This window comes from Ruditapes philippinarum, unplaced genomic scaffold, assembly GCF_026571515.1.
Source record: "Ruditapes philippinarum isolate M1 unplaced genomic scaffold, ASM2657151v2 ctg2161_1_1_1_1, whole genome shotgun sequence".
Taxonomy (NCBI): Eukaryota; Metazoa; Mollusca; class Bivalvia; order Venerida; family Veneridae; genus Ruditapes; species Ruditapes philippinarum.
The window spans coordinates 10,795-28,539 of record NW_026859776.1 but is presented as its reverse complement, the minus strand read 5'-3'; the positions used below and the strand labels follow the sequence as shown (position 1 = coordinate 28,539).

At 32.3% G+C, this 17,745-nt stretch overlaps 1 long non-coding RNA gene across 1 annotated transcript; it reads right to left on the bottom strand.

The window, feature by feature from the left end:
• Window positions 1-6,547: 6,547 nt before the first annotated feature.
• LOC132757894 (uncharacterized) lies at window positions 6,548-17,525 on the bottom strand. Its single transcript, XR_009629513.1, has 4 exons — window positions 17,413-17,525; window positions 7,580-7,636; window positions 7,262-7,372; window positions 6,548-6,916 (listed from the first exon to the last, which is right to left on the bottom strand). It is a non-coding gene; the product is annotated as an uncharacterized LOC132757894 (long non-coding RNA).
• Window positions 17,526-17,745: the final 220 nt, after the last annotated feature.

Sequence of the window (17,745 nt, the reverse complement as noted above, 5' to 3'; positions counted from 1 at the left end):
TGTGCATATACATTAGGATCTTGAAATTTATACGAGCTTTAATGGGTAGCAAGTGTTAATCGAAAAGTGCTTGCTTGGAGCTATCAAATTTTGATCTTTTTAATACAATATGATAAACAAGATCAACAAGGAAAGGCATTCAATTATCGCAAGTTTAACACACATGTTTTGGATACGTTGAAGTTAAGATAACTCAGTTTGCGCAACAAAACCGCACAATATTACGTTACAGTTCAAGTGAGATATAACAAGAGATAAAACAAGTGTTTCAATGGCATCAGAAGACAAATACCACCGAATACTCTTGACTAAAAAATAGTTTAGCATAGCAGTTTTACATTTTCGTTTCAAATTTTCTTTGAAATTTAAAGATTATTCTAAGAAGGCACAACAAATATTATACAATGTTACGATTCGATCTTATTACCACAAATATCAATTTATTTTGTGTTACATTTCTCTTATTGTTGACGGCTTTCATAAAGAGTAAACTCAGTGTTTGTGTGTGTTATTCATTTTCAGTTTGTTTCCGTTCATCCACTCATTGATGTCGACACCGGATTTTTTGAGGTCTTGAATTGCAGACGCTGCTTTGAATGGTGGTTTAAAGTGTTTGTTAGCCGTGTGGTAATCGGCAAATACAAACACGGGAATAGAAGGAGACACAATGTCAAATATCGTTCCAGCATAGGTCAGGTATAGCCAGGGCCCAAAACAAATCCCTTAAGGGACACTACAGTCAACCTCTCTCACTGTTGACAAGTTGGAATTAACGTTCACTCGACAACTTCGTGAGCAGAGTCATAAATACCATACTAGGACTTGAGAACATCAAGTAAAATGCTATGGTCGACAGTGTCAAGTGTCAAATGCAGCACTCAGATCAAGAACAATCATAGCAGTGACTTCCTGGTGTTCCATGCCTTCAAAAATATAATAAAAAAAATCTAAGAAGGCAGACTTGCATGAGTGGGACTAGCGATATGCCGACTGATTAGTTAGAAGGAGATTGTTTTCGTTAATATGCTCATTAAGTCGGTAGAGTGTAGCTTTTCTATCAATTTTGAAATTTGAGTTACTAACAGGCCGATAATTCACAAAGTAAGTTCAAGACCAGATTTTTTTCAAAAAAGGTTTGACTATTGCCTGCTTCTTTTGGTAGGAAATATACCCTGTGTCAGAGAAATATTCACAAGCTGGGTGTTTATAGGTAAAAGCTCGTCCTCAGTTAGATTAAAAAAAACAAATGAAAGATGGTACTTTTCTCACAAAGGGTTAATAATTTTCAAAGTCTTTCTATTATTGTCGTATTTTGCATTTTTTCCCATAAAATGGTCGGCAAATTTGTCGGCTAGTGTTCTCGTCGTCCACAGGAAGTATGAGATCTTAAGACTTGCTACCGTTGTGATCTTTCACAAGCTGGTAAAGTTGTTTTTGATTCACCTTTTGATTCAGTTACCCTTTTACTAAGTATTTGGCAGTTTTCCCTGTATAGAGCAGAGTGATTTTTTGAACGAGCATTCTTAAATATCTTATAGTCACGTGGTTGCCTGTGTGATCTCCAAAGTCTTTCTGATCGAGGCATCACTCGCTTCAGGGACATAATACTTTCAGTGAACCAGGGTTTTGGTGTTCTATAAATTTGTATTTTCTCTTTAATGGGTGCATGCTTCAATCTCGTTTTCAAACTGATCTACAAATCCAGCCACTGAATCATTACTTATTGCCATTTCACTCAGATCTTTTGTAAACGCTTCCCTATCCGTGTATTTAAATGACGATATGAGACAAATTTGCTAACAATATTCTCTTCTTAATCTTTGTAACAAATTTTACGATACCACACTTGTTTTCGTTTGAGAAATGGTGTTAAAATAAGTGATCACTTTTTCAAATAGATACATTAAAGGGATGTATGCCTCTTTCTGCTTGGGGATTTGAAAGATGTCATCTCCAAAAAAAGTTTAGACTTGGTGATAAGCTTAAAATTACCTTAGGTCGACCCTAAGGTAAGGTGTAACCAACGCTGAAATGTCTTTGAATCTATCTCAATACATTGAGAAGTTGCAGCACTTTGAAACCAGTTTAAATTGAAAAATCAAATTTTTGGCAATTTTGAGATGTCCCCTCGTTGCCATTGTAATAGGAAATTAAAGATTGAGTATGCGGTTACAATGATTATGGTCGAGTCAACATTTGTGCCAAATTGAACATTATTGAAATAGATAAATACAGAATCCTTAAAGAAAGCCCAACACGGCAAAATTGAAAATGTTGCAGGCTCGGTTTGATTGAGCCTGTTCATGGACGGTACTGGAAAGTGCAAGTTACCGTCCACGCCCCCTAGCACCGGCTTAAGCAGAATTCAAAATTTAACATGAACTGGTAAAATTTAGAATTTTGAAACATCCGCAGATGTGTTCATATTGAAGGTTGTCATGGAACCTTCAATGTGACACGGTAGTGCCATTCCATGAAAAGCGGCATATGGTCCCCAAGTAAAAAAATGCGTATGCCCTAAACGAGAAAACAATGGGCGGAACTAAATAAAATGGAATTTTGAAAGGGGATCTGAGGTTATGAAGCCTGCGTATCACAGATAGGACGTCAAAAGACAAATTTAAAAAGCAGGCAACATATCTTAAGGGGGATTCAACATTATTCAAGTAGGAATATTGGAACCACCCAACTAGAAAGTGCCAAAAAGTTGAAACTAAAAAAAATACCACAAGCACAACAATAATGTCGTGCTGAACGATCTTCAAGGATCGAAAATATAACATCATTGATTAAATGTACGGGGAGACTTTTTACAGTCGCCACACGGCACAATTGAAGTCTTTTTTTATATCTTTATAGCTTTTTGAACTAGTTACAGGATGCATTTCAATGAAAACAGCCATTTTCACAAAATGCACAGGAAGTCTTTGGTTAGCAGTTATAAAGCGGACACGAAACAATGACATTTAATGTCTTCCCTCTTAGAGTGACCTTGATCTTGAGGGTAGTCCTTGCTGCGCTTGGTATATTGTCATATAATTGTTATCACTTGTGCTAAGCTATTTAATAAACCATTCATTAGTGTAAAGGTAAAGAAGCGGACACGGAATGTTGGCATTGATCTTGGTGAAAACGACCTTGTTGTTGCACATCGTCTCATAATGGTGATCATTTATGTCAATTTATTTTAAAAGCTTTTTAATACATGTAGTATAACAGTTATATAGCGAACACGAAATGCTTGCTTTTTTACATTTGACCTTTAAGATAGACCATGACCGTACCCTTTAGAGTAGCAATTTGGTTGTTGGACTCTTCACATTGTCAGATTTGGGTCAAGGTATTTAATGAAACAACTTTTCATTAGTGTAAAAAGTAAGGAGCGGAAATTATTACAAATAAGACACCAAAATACAAACATTTATTTACGATCAATGAACAAACTAAAATAGTTAACTATTAATAGTTGCTACATCACCAACATGGTAACCAAGTTACTCTACAAAATTATGTAAGGCAACATTTTTTAAGTTGCTACATCACCAATATACTAGGTTATTCAGTTACTTTACTAATTTATGTTATACAACATTTTCTAAGTTGCTACATTACCAACATGGTAACCAAGTTACTTTACAAAATTATGTTAGGCAACATTTTCTAATTTGCTACATCACCGAATAATTACATAGTTACTGTACAAAATTATGTTATATGACATTTTCTAGTTGCTACATCACCAACATGGTAACCCAGTTACTTAACAAAATAATGTTTTACAACATTTTCTAATTTGCTACATCACCAAAATGATTTGTTATCATTACTGTTCTCCACATGGGCTTCAACACGTGAAGAACTTGTTAGTTTAAATCATCATTCAGTCTCCTACCATGACCCATCTTTTGGTTTCTTATCTTTATCATAATTTTTACAAAATCTAATAATATGCCCATCTTGTCCACAATGCCAACATTATATTTTCTTTGAACCTCATGAATTGATTTACAGTGTTTCGCCATGTGGCCAAACTTTTTACATTTATAACACTTAAGTGTCCCGGAATGGTCTACCTCCATTGGCTGAGGTACATCATTGTTATCATAATGTTTTTTAAACCCAGTTGCTAAATTCACTCTTTGTTTCAAGTTCTGCTCAGTTGTAGCCAAACTAATTGCCGCCTGTAAAGACTATATATATAGTCATTTTTAACCCTTCATTATTCAGACCATCTACAAAAATGTCTAATAATTGACCCTCAACTATTGGCCGTCCCTGGTCATGAAAAGCAATTTCTGCCAATGATAACAATTCCTCTGCATAAACTTGAATATTCTCGTTATGACCTTGTTTAAGAGCCCTAAGCAAGGACATTGCATGGTGGGAATCAGTTACGTCTGAAAATCTTAAAAGCTAATTCTTCCTTTAACTGTCCCCAAGTGCGGTCAGGATTGGCAGCCATATACCTTTGAATGTAACCCGATACAGCCCCTTTACTAGTTTGAAAAGCTATAAGCTTTTTCTTGTTATCTGGTAAGTTTACCAGCTTACAGTATTTTTCAATGGAATTGACCCAGTCTCAGTAGTTTTTGGGGTTGCCATCGAAGTTACTGACCACTTGCGAAATACCCTGTGCCACGAAAGCTGTAGACACACTTCCAATCTGAACAGCTAATAACCTTAAAGCCTCACGAAAATCTTCCTCAGCTTCAGCCATTTTAATTTCAAAGGTAAAAATAATACAAGTTAAATTATTACTAATTTAAAAGTAAAGTTGGCTAAATGAAGTAAATAGGAAAGTGCTAAGAAAATAAACCAACATTTAGTATGGGTGCTGTCAAAGTGTTCCTTCCAACCGAGGTTTGATCCTGCGAACGGCACCAAAAATATTTAAGTTAATGTAACGTTATTCTTAAAATAATTAACAAACGAAAACGATCGTATAGTGATTTATTCAATTACTGTCCTTAACATAAGTTAAGTAATTTAAGTTCTAACTACGAGAGACTCAACAATGTTAAAACAATGCAATGCTTTTTCTAATGACTTTGCACGTGCTTATGACAGCTAAATGACATACCAAAGTAGTCAATCACTTTTAGTGTAACAAACTTTTGTTACGCCCTATAACCAATCAAAAGCACGTTTACATATTCAAATTTGACTTTTTGTCAAATGTTATATTGATAAACACTCATCATAACAATTAAAATGGTTTTTCTTTAATTGTCATTTTAACGTCTAATTTGACGAACTGTACTTAAATATTGAAATATCATAATCGAAGTAAACAATATCTGTCAGCTTGTAAGCAAATAACACGGTTTTGTTTTACTGCCAGTAATGTATATGTAGTTAAACTTTCAAATTTTATGAGACGACATTCTAAAGAAATGTATATAATATCGACATATAATTGAGTAATGAAGTAATTAATTAACTATAAGTGCCACCATGTTACACATAGTTACTTTACAAAATTATGTTATACAACATTTTTTAAGTTTTTACATCACCAGTATGGTTAACGAGTTAATTTACAAAATAATGTTATACAACTTTTTGTTACAATTTGTTACATCACAAAATGGTTACCCAGTTACTTTACTAATTGTGTTATACAACATTTTTTTACACCACCAACATGGTAGCCCAGTTACTTGAAAAATATGATATAAACATTTTCTATTTCTTTACAAATTGTATTATATACACCATTCTTAAGTTGCTACATCACCAACATGGTAACCAAGTTACTTTACAAAATTTTGTTACACAACATTTTCTAAGATGTTACATCACTAAAATGATAAACATGTTAAAGTTGTTACATCACCAACATGGCGACCGAACAAGTTTACAAAACTTATGTTATCGATAGTTTCAAAATTCAAAATTAGAAAATGAACACATAATCTATGAATGACAACGTGGTAACCAAGAGTCTTAACAATTAAAGTTTTTATGTTGCTTTATCACTTACACTGTGACCTAGGTACTTTACAGGTTTATGTTATAGACAGTTTTTCATGTTGCTTCATAGCTAACCTGGTATCGTGGCAACACTAGTACCCGTGCACCGTTTTAAGCACCTAAATCCACTTCATGGCCAAACAGCGAAACAATGACTCAGAACATCTGCCACAAATACGCTAACACTTTATCATTAACAATTTAAACATTATTTATATATAAATTCATGAAGTTTAAAAAACCGAAAAACTTAACACTTCAAAACATTTCACAAGTCATTTATCTTAATATGTTATTTACCTCCCTTTATTCGTAAATGGTACAAATGAAATAGTACTTTGCTTAAATATTAGATAATGTCTTTTTTATTTTGTAAACTTAAAACATTTATAAAAAGATGGTCAATATGTTAACCAACATTTTGTTTGTGTGTATAGAAGTCGGATTCATTCAAGTAATCAAAATGTTTCAAAATTAAAAAAAACAGAACGGTAAATATGTGAATAACAAAACAAATAGAAGTCTTGTTAATAGAATGGTAGTTTAAAAATCAATTGTTTTAGTTTCACAGAACTTTCTAATTAGATTATTTGATTCAATTTATGACTTTAGTCAACTATTTCTAGAACTATCTAAATGTTTCACTCAAAGTAATACATACAATTAGGTACAACTTTGCATTCAAACATCTTTGTCTAGCTACTAATTCTTATTAAATGGTTGCATACATGTTTAATCCAGTGTTTAAAGGCTGGTATGAAATGGGAAATGCATAATTATTTACATTTGCTTTGTAAATTATTTTGATAAACATAATGTCTGTCAGCATCAATCATTAATGTTTTTATTTTCAGAATTTATTAGATTTAATATGTTTTTGAAAACTTCAGCTGTGTCTTTCCATTTGTAATATCGAACTCATTGCCTGGGTCAAACCTATTTCCTGAAAAAAGTAAAATATCGACTAAATCTAACTGTACAAGTTTAAGGCATTCAGCACAATATGAAGTATATGTAATAAATCATTTTGTTTTCAAGATAATTTTAAAACTTAACAAAAAGTATGAATATCGAATTGTTTCTGCAATCTGATGGACGTTTTACAGTAAAACAATGAAGGTATTAAAAAGTTTAAAAAGGCGTCTGCTCTGTTTCAGAATTTATTAAATTGTTTATTGTAAGTTTTTTAACATCACATCACTAGCCGGTAGATGTTAGACATATGTTTTTTCGACTGCTATTGCAAAGTGATGACTATTATGAATTAGGATATACTAATTTCACGTACCTGATACTACTATACTACTTTTTGGTTTATGTAAGACCTTAGTTTGATCAAACCATCCAGGCCCTGTTGACTGATACAGACCAGTATCACCTCCTACTTCTTGGAGAGGCACTGAAAAATAAATAAACTGAACCTTACAGAAATCATTTAATACCAGCAGGGAATATCACATCAACACGTTTAAAACATACACATACAAACTTAACAAACTGAAAATGTTACAAATGAGCAGATAACATTGTAAAAGAACAAGTAAATGCTTGAGATATTTTTTTTTGAAAATGTTAGGATAAAAATCAGTCTTCAATGTGAACCTACGTGGAGATTCGTCCACTTCGCTTCTTCCAAGAACTTTCCATGTTTGACTTGTGTTAGCTGAAAGAAATAAAGTTAATGCAAAATTAACTGAGTTATATTTGTAACTTATACATGCAAAGTGTAATGTAGAAAAACAAATTACAAATAATCATTATGATAAGATTAATAAATACAGATGGATATACCTTCATCCATGGCCATTGAATTTTGCATCGTAACGTTCAAATATATGATAGTTGTAAATGGATTAACAAAAGTTAATGGTGTATATTTGATTGTTCAATATTTAAAAGAAACTGGTTTGCATTAAAATACTGATTCGTACATTTTGGTTTATGTATAGAAGTGAAACCACTTAACAACTCCATTGCTTCATTGCTTCTGTTTACGTTATTTCCTTATATGCCAAAACACCATATGAACAGCACAAAACTACTCAGCTATGAAAATCTCAAACTTATTTGCATGAGTTTGAATAATATGTTCCGGGTAACCTTTTATTCAGAAGTGAACAATAATATGTTCGGTTTTAATTGATAAACATTTCGTTTTGACAAACTGGCATCTTACATGGCTTGAATTCTTGGACATTTTTTTCCAGCAAAACTACATCATCGGCATATAACAACATATAATTTATACGTTTTTCTGTCTCTATTTAATACCATTTTGGATAAAGATTTCCTTTTTATTAAACAACTTGGAACACTTCACTTCGTAGTATCATATACAAATCTTTACACGATGATGATATTGCGAAAAACAATCACCTACTCATTTGCCCCACTTGTTGGTGTTATTTCAGCCACATAAAGATGCTCATTAGTATGAGTCGTATGATGATGATCATGATGATGCATTTTTTGCCCTTACAGACATGATTATATATGTACAGGTAAAAATGATGAGGATGACGACAGTTTCAAAATGTAGCAAAGAAACAAAAAGACATTATTTGAAGGTCTTTCTGGCAGTTCTTTCTTGCAGACAAGGTTGACACAAACTTTGATGAGATCATGCAGAGTATGTTTAAAGATCGTTCAGAAACGATGTTCCTGAAGAGAGAATGCAAGAAATAATAAAACCTCAAAGGCTGTAAATCGAGAGTAAATCCAGGTATGAGGGATTGTTAAACCCCGAAATTAATCTGATTATGCCAAGATGCATATAAATAAAGAATAATGTAATAAAAGCATCTATAAACATTGTCAAATTTTTACATAAACAGAGTGATGCTGATTTTCTGAAAAGTTCAAATCAGGATCCAATGCCTTGACGTTGCTGGGCTATTCTAACAAGCTTTTAAACAACAAACAAAAACAATCCTAAAGGTATGATTTTGATTCAAACAAATCCTCTGACATTGCCCAGTGTACCATATAATTATAGATTTGCGTGTGAAATGAAACGGAGATAAACAAGAATGTTCAAGACGAACAAAACGTGAGTCGTATTGGTAAAGTATGTCGTACTCCTCATGAAAGACGGTACATAAATTTTCCATATCGTAGCGGCAGTCGCTAATTGACACGTGTATATAGGGGCACAGATTTAAGCTTTTATAGATTACAACATTTTTGAATGCAGGTGTTTTAAAAAATCGTAGGGGTAGAAGAAGTAAAATAGATAAGTCAGGATTTTAATTTGGTTGATTAAGTTTTTATACAGAAAATTGGAGAAAAAATACACAAGATGAAAATATGTTAAACAATGTAACAAAAATTGTCATACAGATTTTTATAGAGATGTAGATAATGAAATTAAAAAGTCACTTGAAATGAAAGTTATAAACATGGTATTTCATAATTGTAATGAGTTTATTTCAACGATTTTACTTGTACCTAAAAGGAAACATGGTAGATACCGAATGATATTGAATAAAAACAAAGTAATATTAATAAATTCACATATCATTATTTCAAGGTTGAGTACATTTGTATCAGTAATTGTTTGGTTAAATCTGCTTGTTATATGACATTAATATATCTTCAAGATCCTGTAATTCAAGTTTTTATGGTTTTATATCATAAATATAATGCTCAAATAAAGATTTATCAATATAGCATTATTTGTACATATTACCGAATTTATATTTCATGTTAACAAAAGGAGGTACACTGAATTTAAATTTTTTCTGTAAAGTCTAAGTCAAATTTTTCAATAAGAATTGAATGCATATATTTTTATGATTACATAAAATGTGGACAAATACATGTATACATGTATACTGCAGTACATATTTTACATATACTTTGATTTTTGAAAATTGTTTTGAAGATTAATTATATAGATACATAAAATTTCACTTTAGTGTGGTAACAACCTTAATCACAATAAACAGGATCTTTAAATGTCTGTTAGATGTTTATTATTCTGTATTCATTGAAGAAGATCAGGTTAAATTGTGATTTGAGTATCGTGGTTTATTGCATCAATACCAAGCATTGCCAAATGGTATTTAGTTTGCCCCAAGAATATTAATGAATCAAATATATGCTTCGCTGCGTGAAGGTGACTACAAAAAACAGAATATATTGATAATTCCTTTTTATATAGTGATACATTTTCAGAAAGTGAACAAAATGTTAAAACACGCTAACTCTGATGACTGATGTTGTTGGTTTAAGTATAAACACAAGGAAATTTGTTCTTCAATACAATCGCCTTTCTAGGTTTAAAGTCAATTCGTAAAAAAATGTTTTCAATCCTTTAAGAAACAAATGTGTAAACACTATTGCAAGAATGCACAGATCTATACAGAAACACTTAAATTTCAATACAAGTTGTGGCGAAAATTCTAGACCTTTTCAGCAGTTGAAAATGGTGATTATTCTTGTAAAATGTATTAAACAGATGTAATGAAAAGTAAAATGAAATGGTGGATAGATAATTTGTGTTCCCAAGAAAGTTTATCAAAGTAATCCAACTTTAGACATTGCACCTGGTGCCTCATCCTTAGTATAGGCTGGATAATGTGATGCCACCAATGAGGCAGAACATCATATAAGTTTAGAGCTTCTAGCAGCTTTTCTCTCTGTTACAGCTATCTGTAAAGATAAGTCTAACATAAATGCCAAAATACAGTCAGATATCACTGGCACAGTAGAGCACATTCTAAAAATGTGAGGTTGTAGATCTTTAGAATGTCATAACTTGGTGCACAACATTGGCTTTGATGCATAGAGCAATCAATTTGGTTGTCATCCATCCATATACCAGAGAAAAGTAATATATCTGATTATGGATCAAGAAACTGTAATGAAAATGTTGAATGGAAATTAGATGAAAACATCTTTATGGATATAACAGATCTCTGGGTTTTATCTGAGATGGATATGTTTGCATCAAGATTAAATCATACATTGTTGGAAACCAGTTGAAATAACATGATTTGTTGACGCATTTAGATTGGTATAAAATGTTCATGTACATTATCGTCTCTCCTTTTAATTTGTTTAGTAGGACGAATTATTCAGAAGGTGAGGCAAGATCAAACAGAATGCATTATGTTGGTGCCTGCCACTATGGCCAACACAGAACTGGAAGATCAATTGTCTAAAACATTTGATAGAAATTCCATACATAGTTCCAGTGACAGCGAAAGTTCCATAGATTCAATTCACAGACAGAATTCATCCTCTGGTTAGAAAACTGATCCTTGTTATATCTCGGTTATCAGGAAATCGCTTTAAAGTAGAAACATTTCAGAGGGGGCTGCCAACATTATCATGTCATTATGGAAACATTCAACACAAAATCAATAGTCAGTTGACAATAAATAGTTTCAGTTCTGTGATGAAAACATGTTGATCCAGTTCTAGTTGCTGTAAAAGTCATTTTAGATTTCTTTACATCATATTTAAATCTGGACTGTCATATGAAAGTATTAATGTTGCAAGGACTGCTTTTGGAAGCTCTTGAAATTGTTCTTGATGTTTTCATCATCAGAAAAAATCCCCTTGTTACAATATTTTATAAAGGAGAATTTAATATGCGTTCACCAAAAGCAAAACATAAAGAGACATGAGACGTTAGCATGTAAGATGAGTATTTAAAATATCTTTCTCCAGGTAAGGATTTATCATTGATGTTTTTAACTTCAAGACTTTCTCTTACTTAAGCTCCAAGACTCAGTCAAGTACTATGTAGATGGTAAAAAACTGTAAACAGTTTATCTGGGTTTGAAATATTAATATTTAAAGCTCGCTTCAACTTGAAAGGCCAGGGTCGGGTCTGTCATATTCTTATTTATGAAATATTGAGTTCAACAGGATAGATGCAGACACATTTGCACAGTTTTATCATAAAGATGTTAAACAACTATGGAACTTTTTAAGATGCTGTTTTATCTTGTTAATTCACTTGTAATAAGGTATTTGCTTATGCTTTTTGCTTATGCTCAACTTTTGTCACTCATATATGACCAAATATTTTGACTGCATGCTTTAAAGTCTCATATGAAAACGGGAGTAGTGTATGTCGTATTTGAATTCCCCCGATTTAACGAGACTTAACTAAAGATGATGTTTGGTTGGGATGATATGTCTTCAAACGATTAATCGTAGGGTAACAACCATACATCAATTTCAGGTAAATTATGCTTGACAAGATCAACAAGACAGGATGGCGTTCAATGAACATAATCCAGCAGCAAGAACCAGTGGCAAGGAGTCAAGGAGGACCCAAAAACAAATACAGGATAAGGCGCAAGGCAGAGTACTGAAGGCTTAATAGATTGTACATTAAAAGAGATAATAATAACCGACAAGGAAATGAAAGAAGACAAATCAATGATAAATATGCCCACAAAGTAAAAGGGCACAGGGGAAGAGGATACTAGTAGATAAGTCTCGTTTGATTGGGAGACTTATTCATGTAAAATTAAGCCCATGAAAAAAATATTTGAAAGATATTCGCATACATTTGATTGTATTTTTATTAGACATAGTGGATATTTAAATGTAAAGGGACGTGTAAGACCGTACATGTCGATTCTGAAGATCAATGATATGACCATCGGATTTAATATTGCAAAGTCCAGGGTTCGAATTTAGCAATATTTACTACTAACTAAAATTAGCTTGTGCATTTTATTCTTACTAGCTAAAATGAAAAGTGACTAGCTGAAATTGAGATCTCAAATTTATTAACATATGATGTACAAATTATCTCAAGTTCTTGGGCCATATGGAGTGGTAGTTGGCCTCTTCTTTGAGCCACCATCTCCTGACTGCTGGTCTAGGATCAAAGTCTTTGAAGCTAATGTTGGCAACAGAAATTCTCATAAGGGTGTCCATCATATCTACACCGAGGTTACATCTCCAGTCAGTTTTGATGCGTTTCATAGTAGAAAATGCACGTTCACAGGAGGCATTGGATAAGGGATAAAAACTTGTTAAATGTATAATCTTCAATATGTCCTTGTAATCTCCCTTATCAGTGTCTTTCTGACTGACCAACTGCCACACTAAAAGTGGGTACATAAGTCTGTACCGAGCAGTACAAGCCACATGTATCATTCCATTGACTAAGAGTATTTACCGAGTCACAATTGGCATTCTGAAGCACAGATGTAAAATGTCTATACACAACTCTCACATCATCAATGCCATAAAGAAGTAGAGCAGCTCTGTCAGTTATAAGAGGCCAATTTTTATGGTCAAAAGCATTACATAAAATATATGTTATCAGACATTATGTTGTCAAACCTTGTAGCGATGCAGTTTATAACTGACTGAACAATTCTTTGTTTGTCAGTGGTCAGTGCACACGAATCATCAGCTAGCATATTTAATAAAGTATGACACGGAACTGGTTGCCCTGAATTTCATGTTTTATTTCTACAACAGCTGGGCCATCATTGTCAAATAGTTGCCTTAGAGTTCCCTCAGTAATTTAGTAACTGCACTGTATACAGTGATATCATCACGCTGAAACAATAAAATGATTTTAGATATTTCATTAAGGACATCTTGCACAAAAGCCATGTACATTATCATTTTATGTTGTTTTAATAGTTTAAGGTACCCTCTTACTTTAGCCTTGTCCTCAGCCTTATTACTCACATCCCCAGCATAGTTTTCCATTTGATACACTATAATAGGCCAATTTTTCAGAAGCTTAGTTACAGCTTTCAGCTTATGGCTGACCCACCTTATACCATTAGTTTTTTCTGGCTTGAGGAAATGTTCTCCTAGTAATTCAGCAATATCAGTTGCTTCTTTGTTTCGCTTAGCTGAACCCTTGTAAAACAGATATATTGAAGTAAGCATCTCTATCACTGTGTCCATATAAGTACCTTTGAAAGAGTCTTTTACAGCTAACTCTAACCTATGTGCTAAACACCAAACAGACAAAATCCAATCAACATTGCCTTCTTCCTTCATTAAACTTATTACACCACGTCGAGACCCCATCATTACATTTGCACCATCTGAACAAAACCCTACTGTCTTCTGTTTGTAATCACGCAAGTCAAATTCAGTAAATGCCTTATTTATAGCCTCCAATATACCTGTTGCTTTTGTGTTTTCTGGCTGTTCAAGCTTTAAGTATTTCATTTTAGGATAATAGTTTTCAAGAACTTTAATCATAATGACCTCTTTCTCAGTTTCTGTTCTGTCAGTTGACCCATCACAGAAAACGCTGAAATAGTCAGCATCATTCACTAGACTATAAACATTGTCACGATACTCCCCAACTATTTCAGAAATAAATTTCTTTGCACTTTTATCATTTACATATGTGTCCCCTAAAGAAATACCATTAGCATTTTGCAGTTCAATCAGTCTTTCAAAGTCTGTAAAAGGTTTCTCATATACAGCTACATGGTATGCTGTTTTGAAGAGTAGGCACATTTTGTCCGATGTAGAGGCATTTTTTTTCTGAAAACCCTCTTCTACTTTTGATGGCTTATTATTACTTTTCCTAAATGCAGCTATTTTCGCATTTACAGCTCTAAGGTGTAACACAGACTTCAGGTGAGACTTCAATGACTCTACCTTTATTCTAGTTGTACCAGTCACAAACTGAAAAAGTAACAAATGGAAACTGTTGTAACACCTTGTCCAGTCAAGATATAAAACATTATGGTAAAATAACAATGCATGCAAATAAAAAAAAATTAATTTAAAGTAATACAAAGCTATTATGGAAATGCTATGAGAACATTTCTTTAGGTCAGATTAGGACCAATGGTACCAAAGGTGGTAGTTATAAAATGAAAACAGTCATAAGCTTCTGAAAAAATGACCTCATAATGAGAGAATAATGCCATGGATCATGTAATGTTGTAAAAGAATGTAAATGCTGGTGATAGCCTTCTGCCTAGGCAGTTTCTACAACTTAAAAAAAAATGGCGATAGCCCTCCCTAGCCTAGGCAGTTTTTATTGCACCCCCACCCACTCCCAAGACCATATAAAAGATTGGACATTACAAGAAAAACAGAATGGACAGAAAGGGACAAGACCATATTTATAACTACATATGATCTTTCCATTCTGGTTAATAAATAGACAGAAAATGTAATTAAATATAAATACCTTAGATACACTGTCTGCAGGTGCAAACATTTTACATGTTTTGCAGGCCATTTGAGTCACGGTTGACGAATCACCCAAAAATATCGAGGTCAACATTAAGTTCTTTTTGCCATTTCTTTACAGTTTTCAAGCTTGCAGTTACTGCCTTCTCAGACGTTTCCTCAATATTTGATTTTGATATTTTAGATGCTATAGAATCTCCATCAGGTTTGTCCGCCGGCCGTTTCGACATTAGAAAATTCGATATATACTTTTGAGACATTTTGACCTTGTTTATTTCACGTGGTAAAGTCAAGCATAACGGGAATCGGATTTTCCAGTACATGTCTATTTATAAAGACCGATCAGAGACGATTACAAAATTATCTACCAATCGTAGTCGCGGGTACCGATTGACGCGCACATGCCCAAAGAATTGGCAACCCAAAAAAATAGAAATCCACAGTTATATTTACAGCAAAAATGCGCAAGACTATCTTTATTTTGCGGCGTTTTAAGTTTTGTTTCAAATTTTACACAAGCATTTATTGAAAAGAAGACTTTTATAGATTTGGGTCCGTTTTTTTATTCACTCGCTAATATATGCGAGTGACTTTTATTGTTACTCGCTACTGTATTCAGAATTTCTACAAGCTATTAGCGTGTTTGCGTGCCTAAATTCGAACCCTAAAGGTTATACATTTGTTATTAAATAACATTAGTATCTGATATTTAGTGGGTCAACTAAAACAACAGCTTGTTATCGAAAAAAAACAGAAAAACATACCCATTAAAAAATATGGCGTCCCTCTTTTGCCTCGATTTGAAAGTAAAAGAAAGTAGTTCTAATATGTGGAAAAAATCTCTTTTTTACATCCAACGGAAAACAAAGGCAATTTTGCTAAAAGTATGAATGCAAAATTATCTGTGATACTTAAGATCAATTTAAGAATGCAAAATTTCAACCATTTATAACCGAATCCAAAATATCGCTTAAAAGACTACGCGTCGTACATGTACTTTCGCTTTCTAAAAAATAATAGTTTATTATATTATACTTGTTAACTTTAAAATTTATATAATATTATTAAACTTGTACACGATATGATAAATAAAAAATAGCAGACAACAAATCCTTGGCATTTATTTGTAATCTTAGAAGGGAAATAACTCATCTAACCTAACGGTAAAATTTGACATTCATTATCGGTCTTTATATTATGACGTCATTGTTTCATGTGTACTATAGATCAAGTTCAAAACCGTTCAATGAATAAATAAATGTTTTGGTTTTCATTGGATGATTGTGACCTTAATACATTTTTACACTTTATTTCCCATTTTGAGAAAAAAAACAGTATAAAGTAAACAAATCAAATAAATAACAGAAACAGAACAATAACAATTCTTCAAAAACATGAAGAAATTCTACTAAAAAAAAAAATACTTTTTTTAATTCTTACCGCCTATTCTATATTATCTAAACCTTCATACCGCAGATGTGTGCGGTACAATACGCCCGAGGGAAACAAGACTTTTTTTAAATGTTCATAAAAGGGAAAATTCACCACAGTCAAGCCGATTTTGTCTGGTGTTTTAATTTCATATACGAATGGATAAAGTCCTCTCGAAATAAAATTACTGCAAAAATGTCCCAGAGCAGCTGCCATAGTTTCCCAAATGATAAAAGTGCATGTATAAAGATAATTCAATATCTTTATTTATTTACTTAGCATGAAAAACAACTATTTAAAGTTTATTTTATCAGAACATTAATGCATATGTAATCGTTTTAATTTCTTATTTTCAAACTATTTTTGTAATGTATTTTTAATCCTTTAACTTCTACTATGTTTGAATAATTGTTGGTAATGTCGGAAGAATAATCTCATGGATCATTCTCATTATTTCACTAAGGTGAAAAGATTTTAGTTTAGTCATACATATATAATTTAATAAAAACGAATATATTGAGGATATTTATATTTTTTTTCTATAAATACAGGGTTTATTTTCATTGAGTGTTATGAAAATAAACATTTCATGAGTGGCGGTAGCCAGGAGTGAAATATTATTATTTTAATTCCACAAGATGAAAGTAAATTTTGTATTTACAGAAAAAAACTTACTTGAATTTTCTGTTTATTGGATACATTTTTCTCTTTTTTGACTTTACAATTTGAAAGACTTGACCTTAAATTTTATATTTTGGCTGAATTAAGAAGGAAATAGACAGCAGTGAAAATACGAAAAAATATCCCTCTAGAGTGAAAAAAATCATTTATAAGAATTTAATAAAATTTCATACTTACCATGGTAATTAATTCTTATAAGATTTTAAAATAATTATCATTCCTACACACCTCATCAGAAGTTTAAGTTTTAAAAACTTTAGAAAACTTAATTCTGTTGTATTGGTACTATGTTACAATAAAAGAACTAGTGAAGCATTAATGTCTGCCTTTCCTTTTGTCTTTTTGTTCTAACTAAAACATGATATTTAGACTGTACTAATATATGACTCTCTCTCTTGTAAACAATTTAAACAATTCATTTTAGCAACAACATATTATAGTTTTTGTAGTAACAGTTTATTGTACATGCATTTAATGCTATTAGTTGGTTCAATTTACCTTGATCTCTCT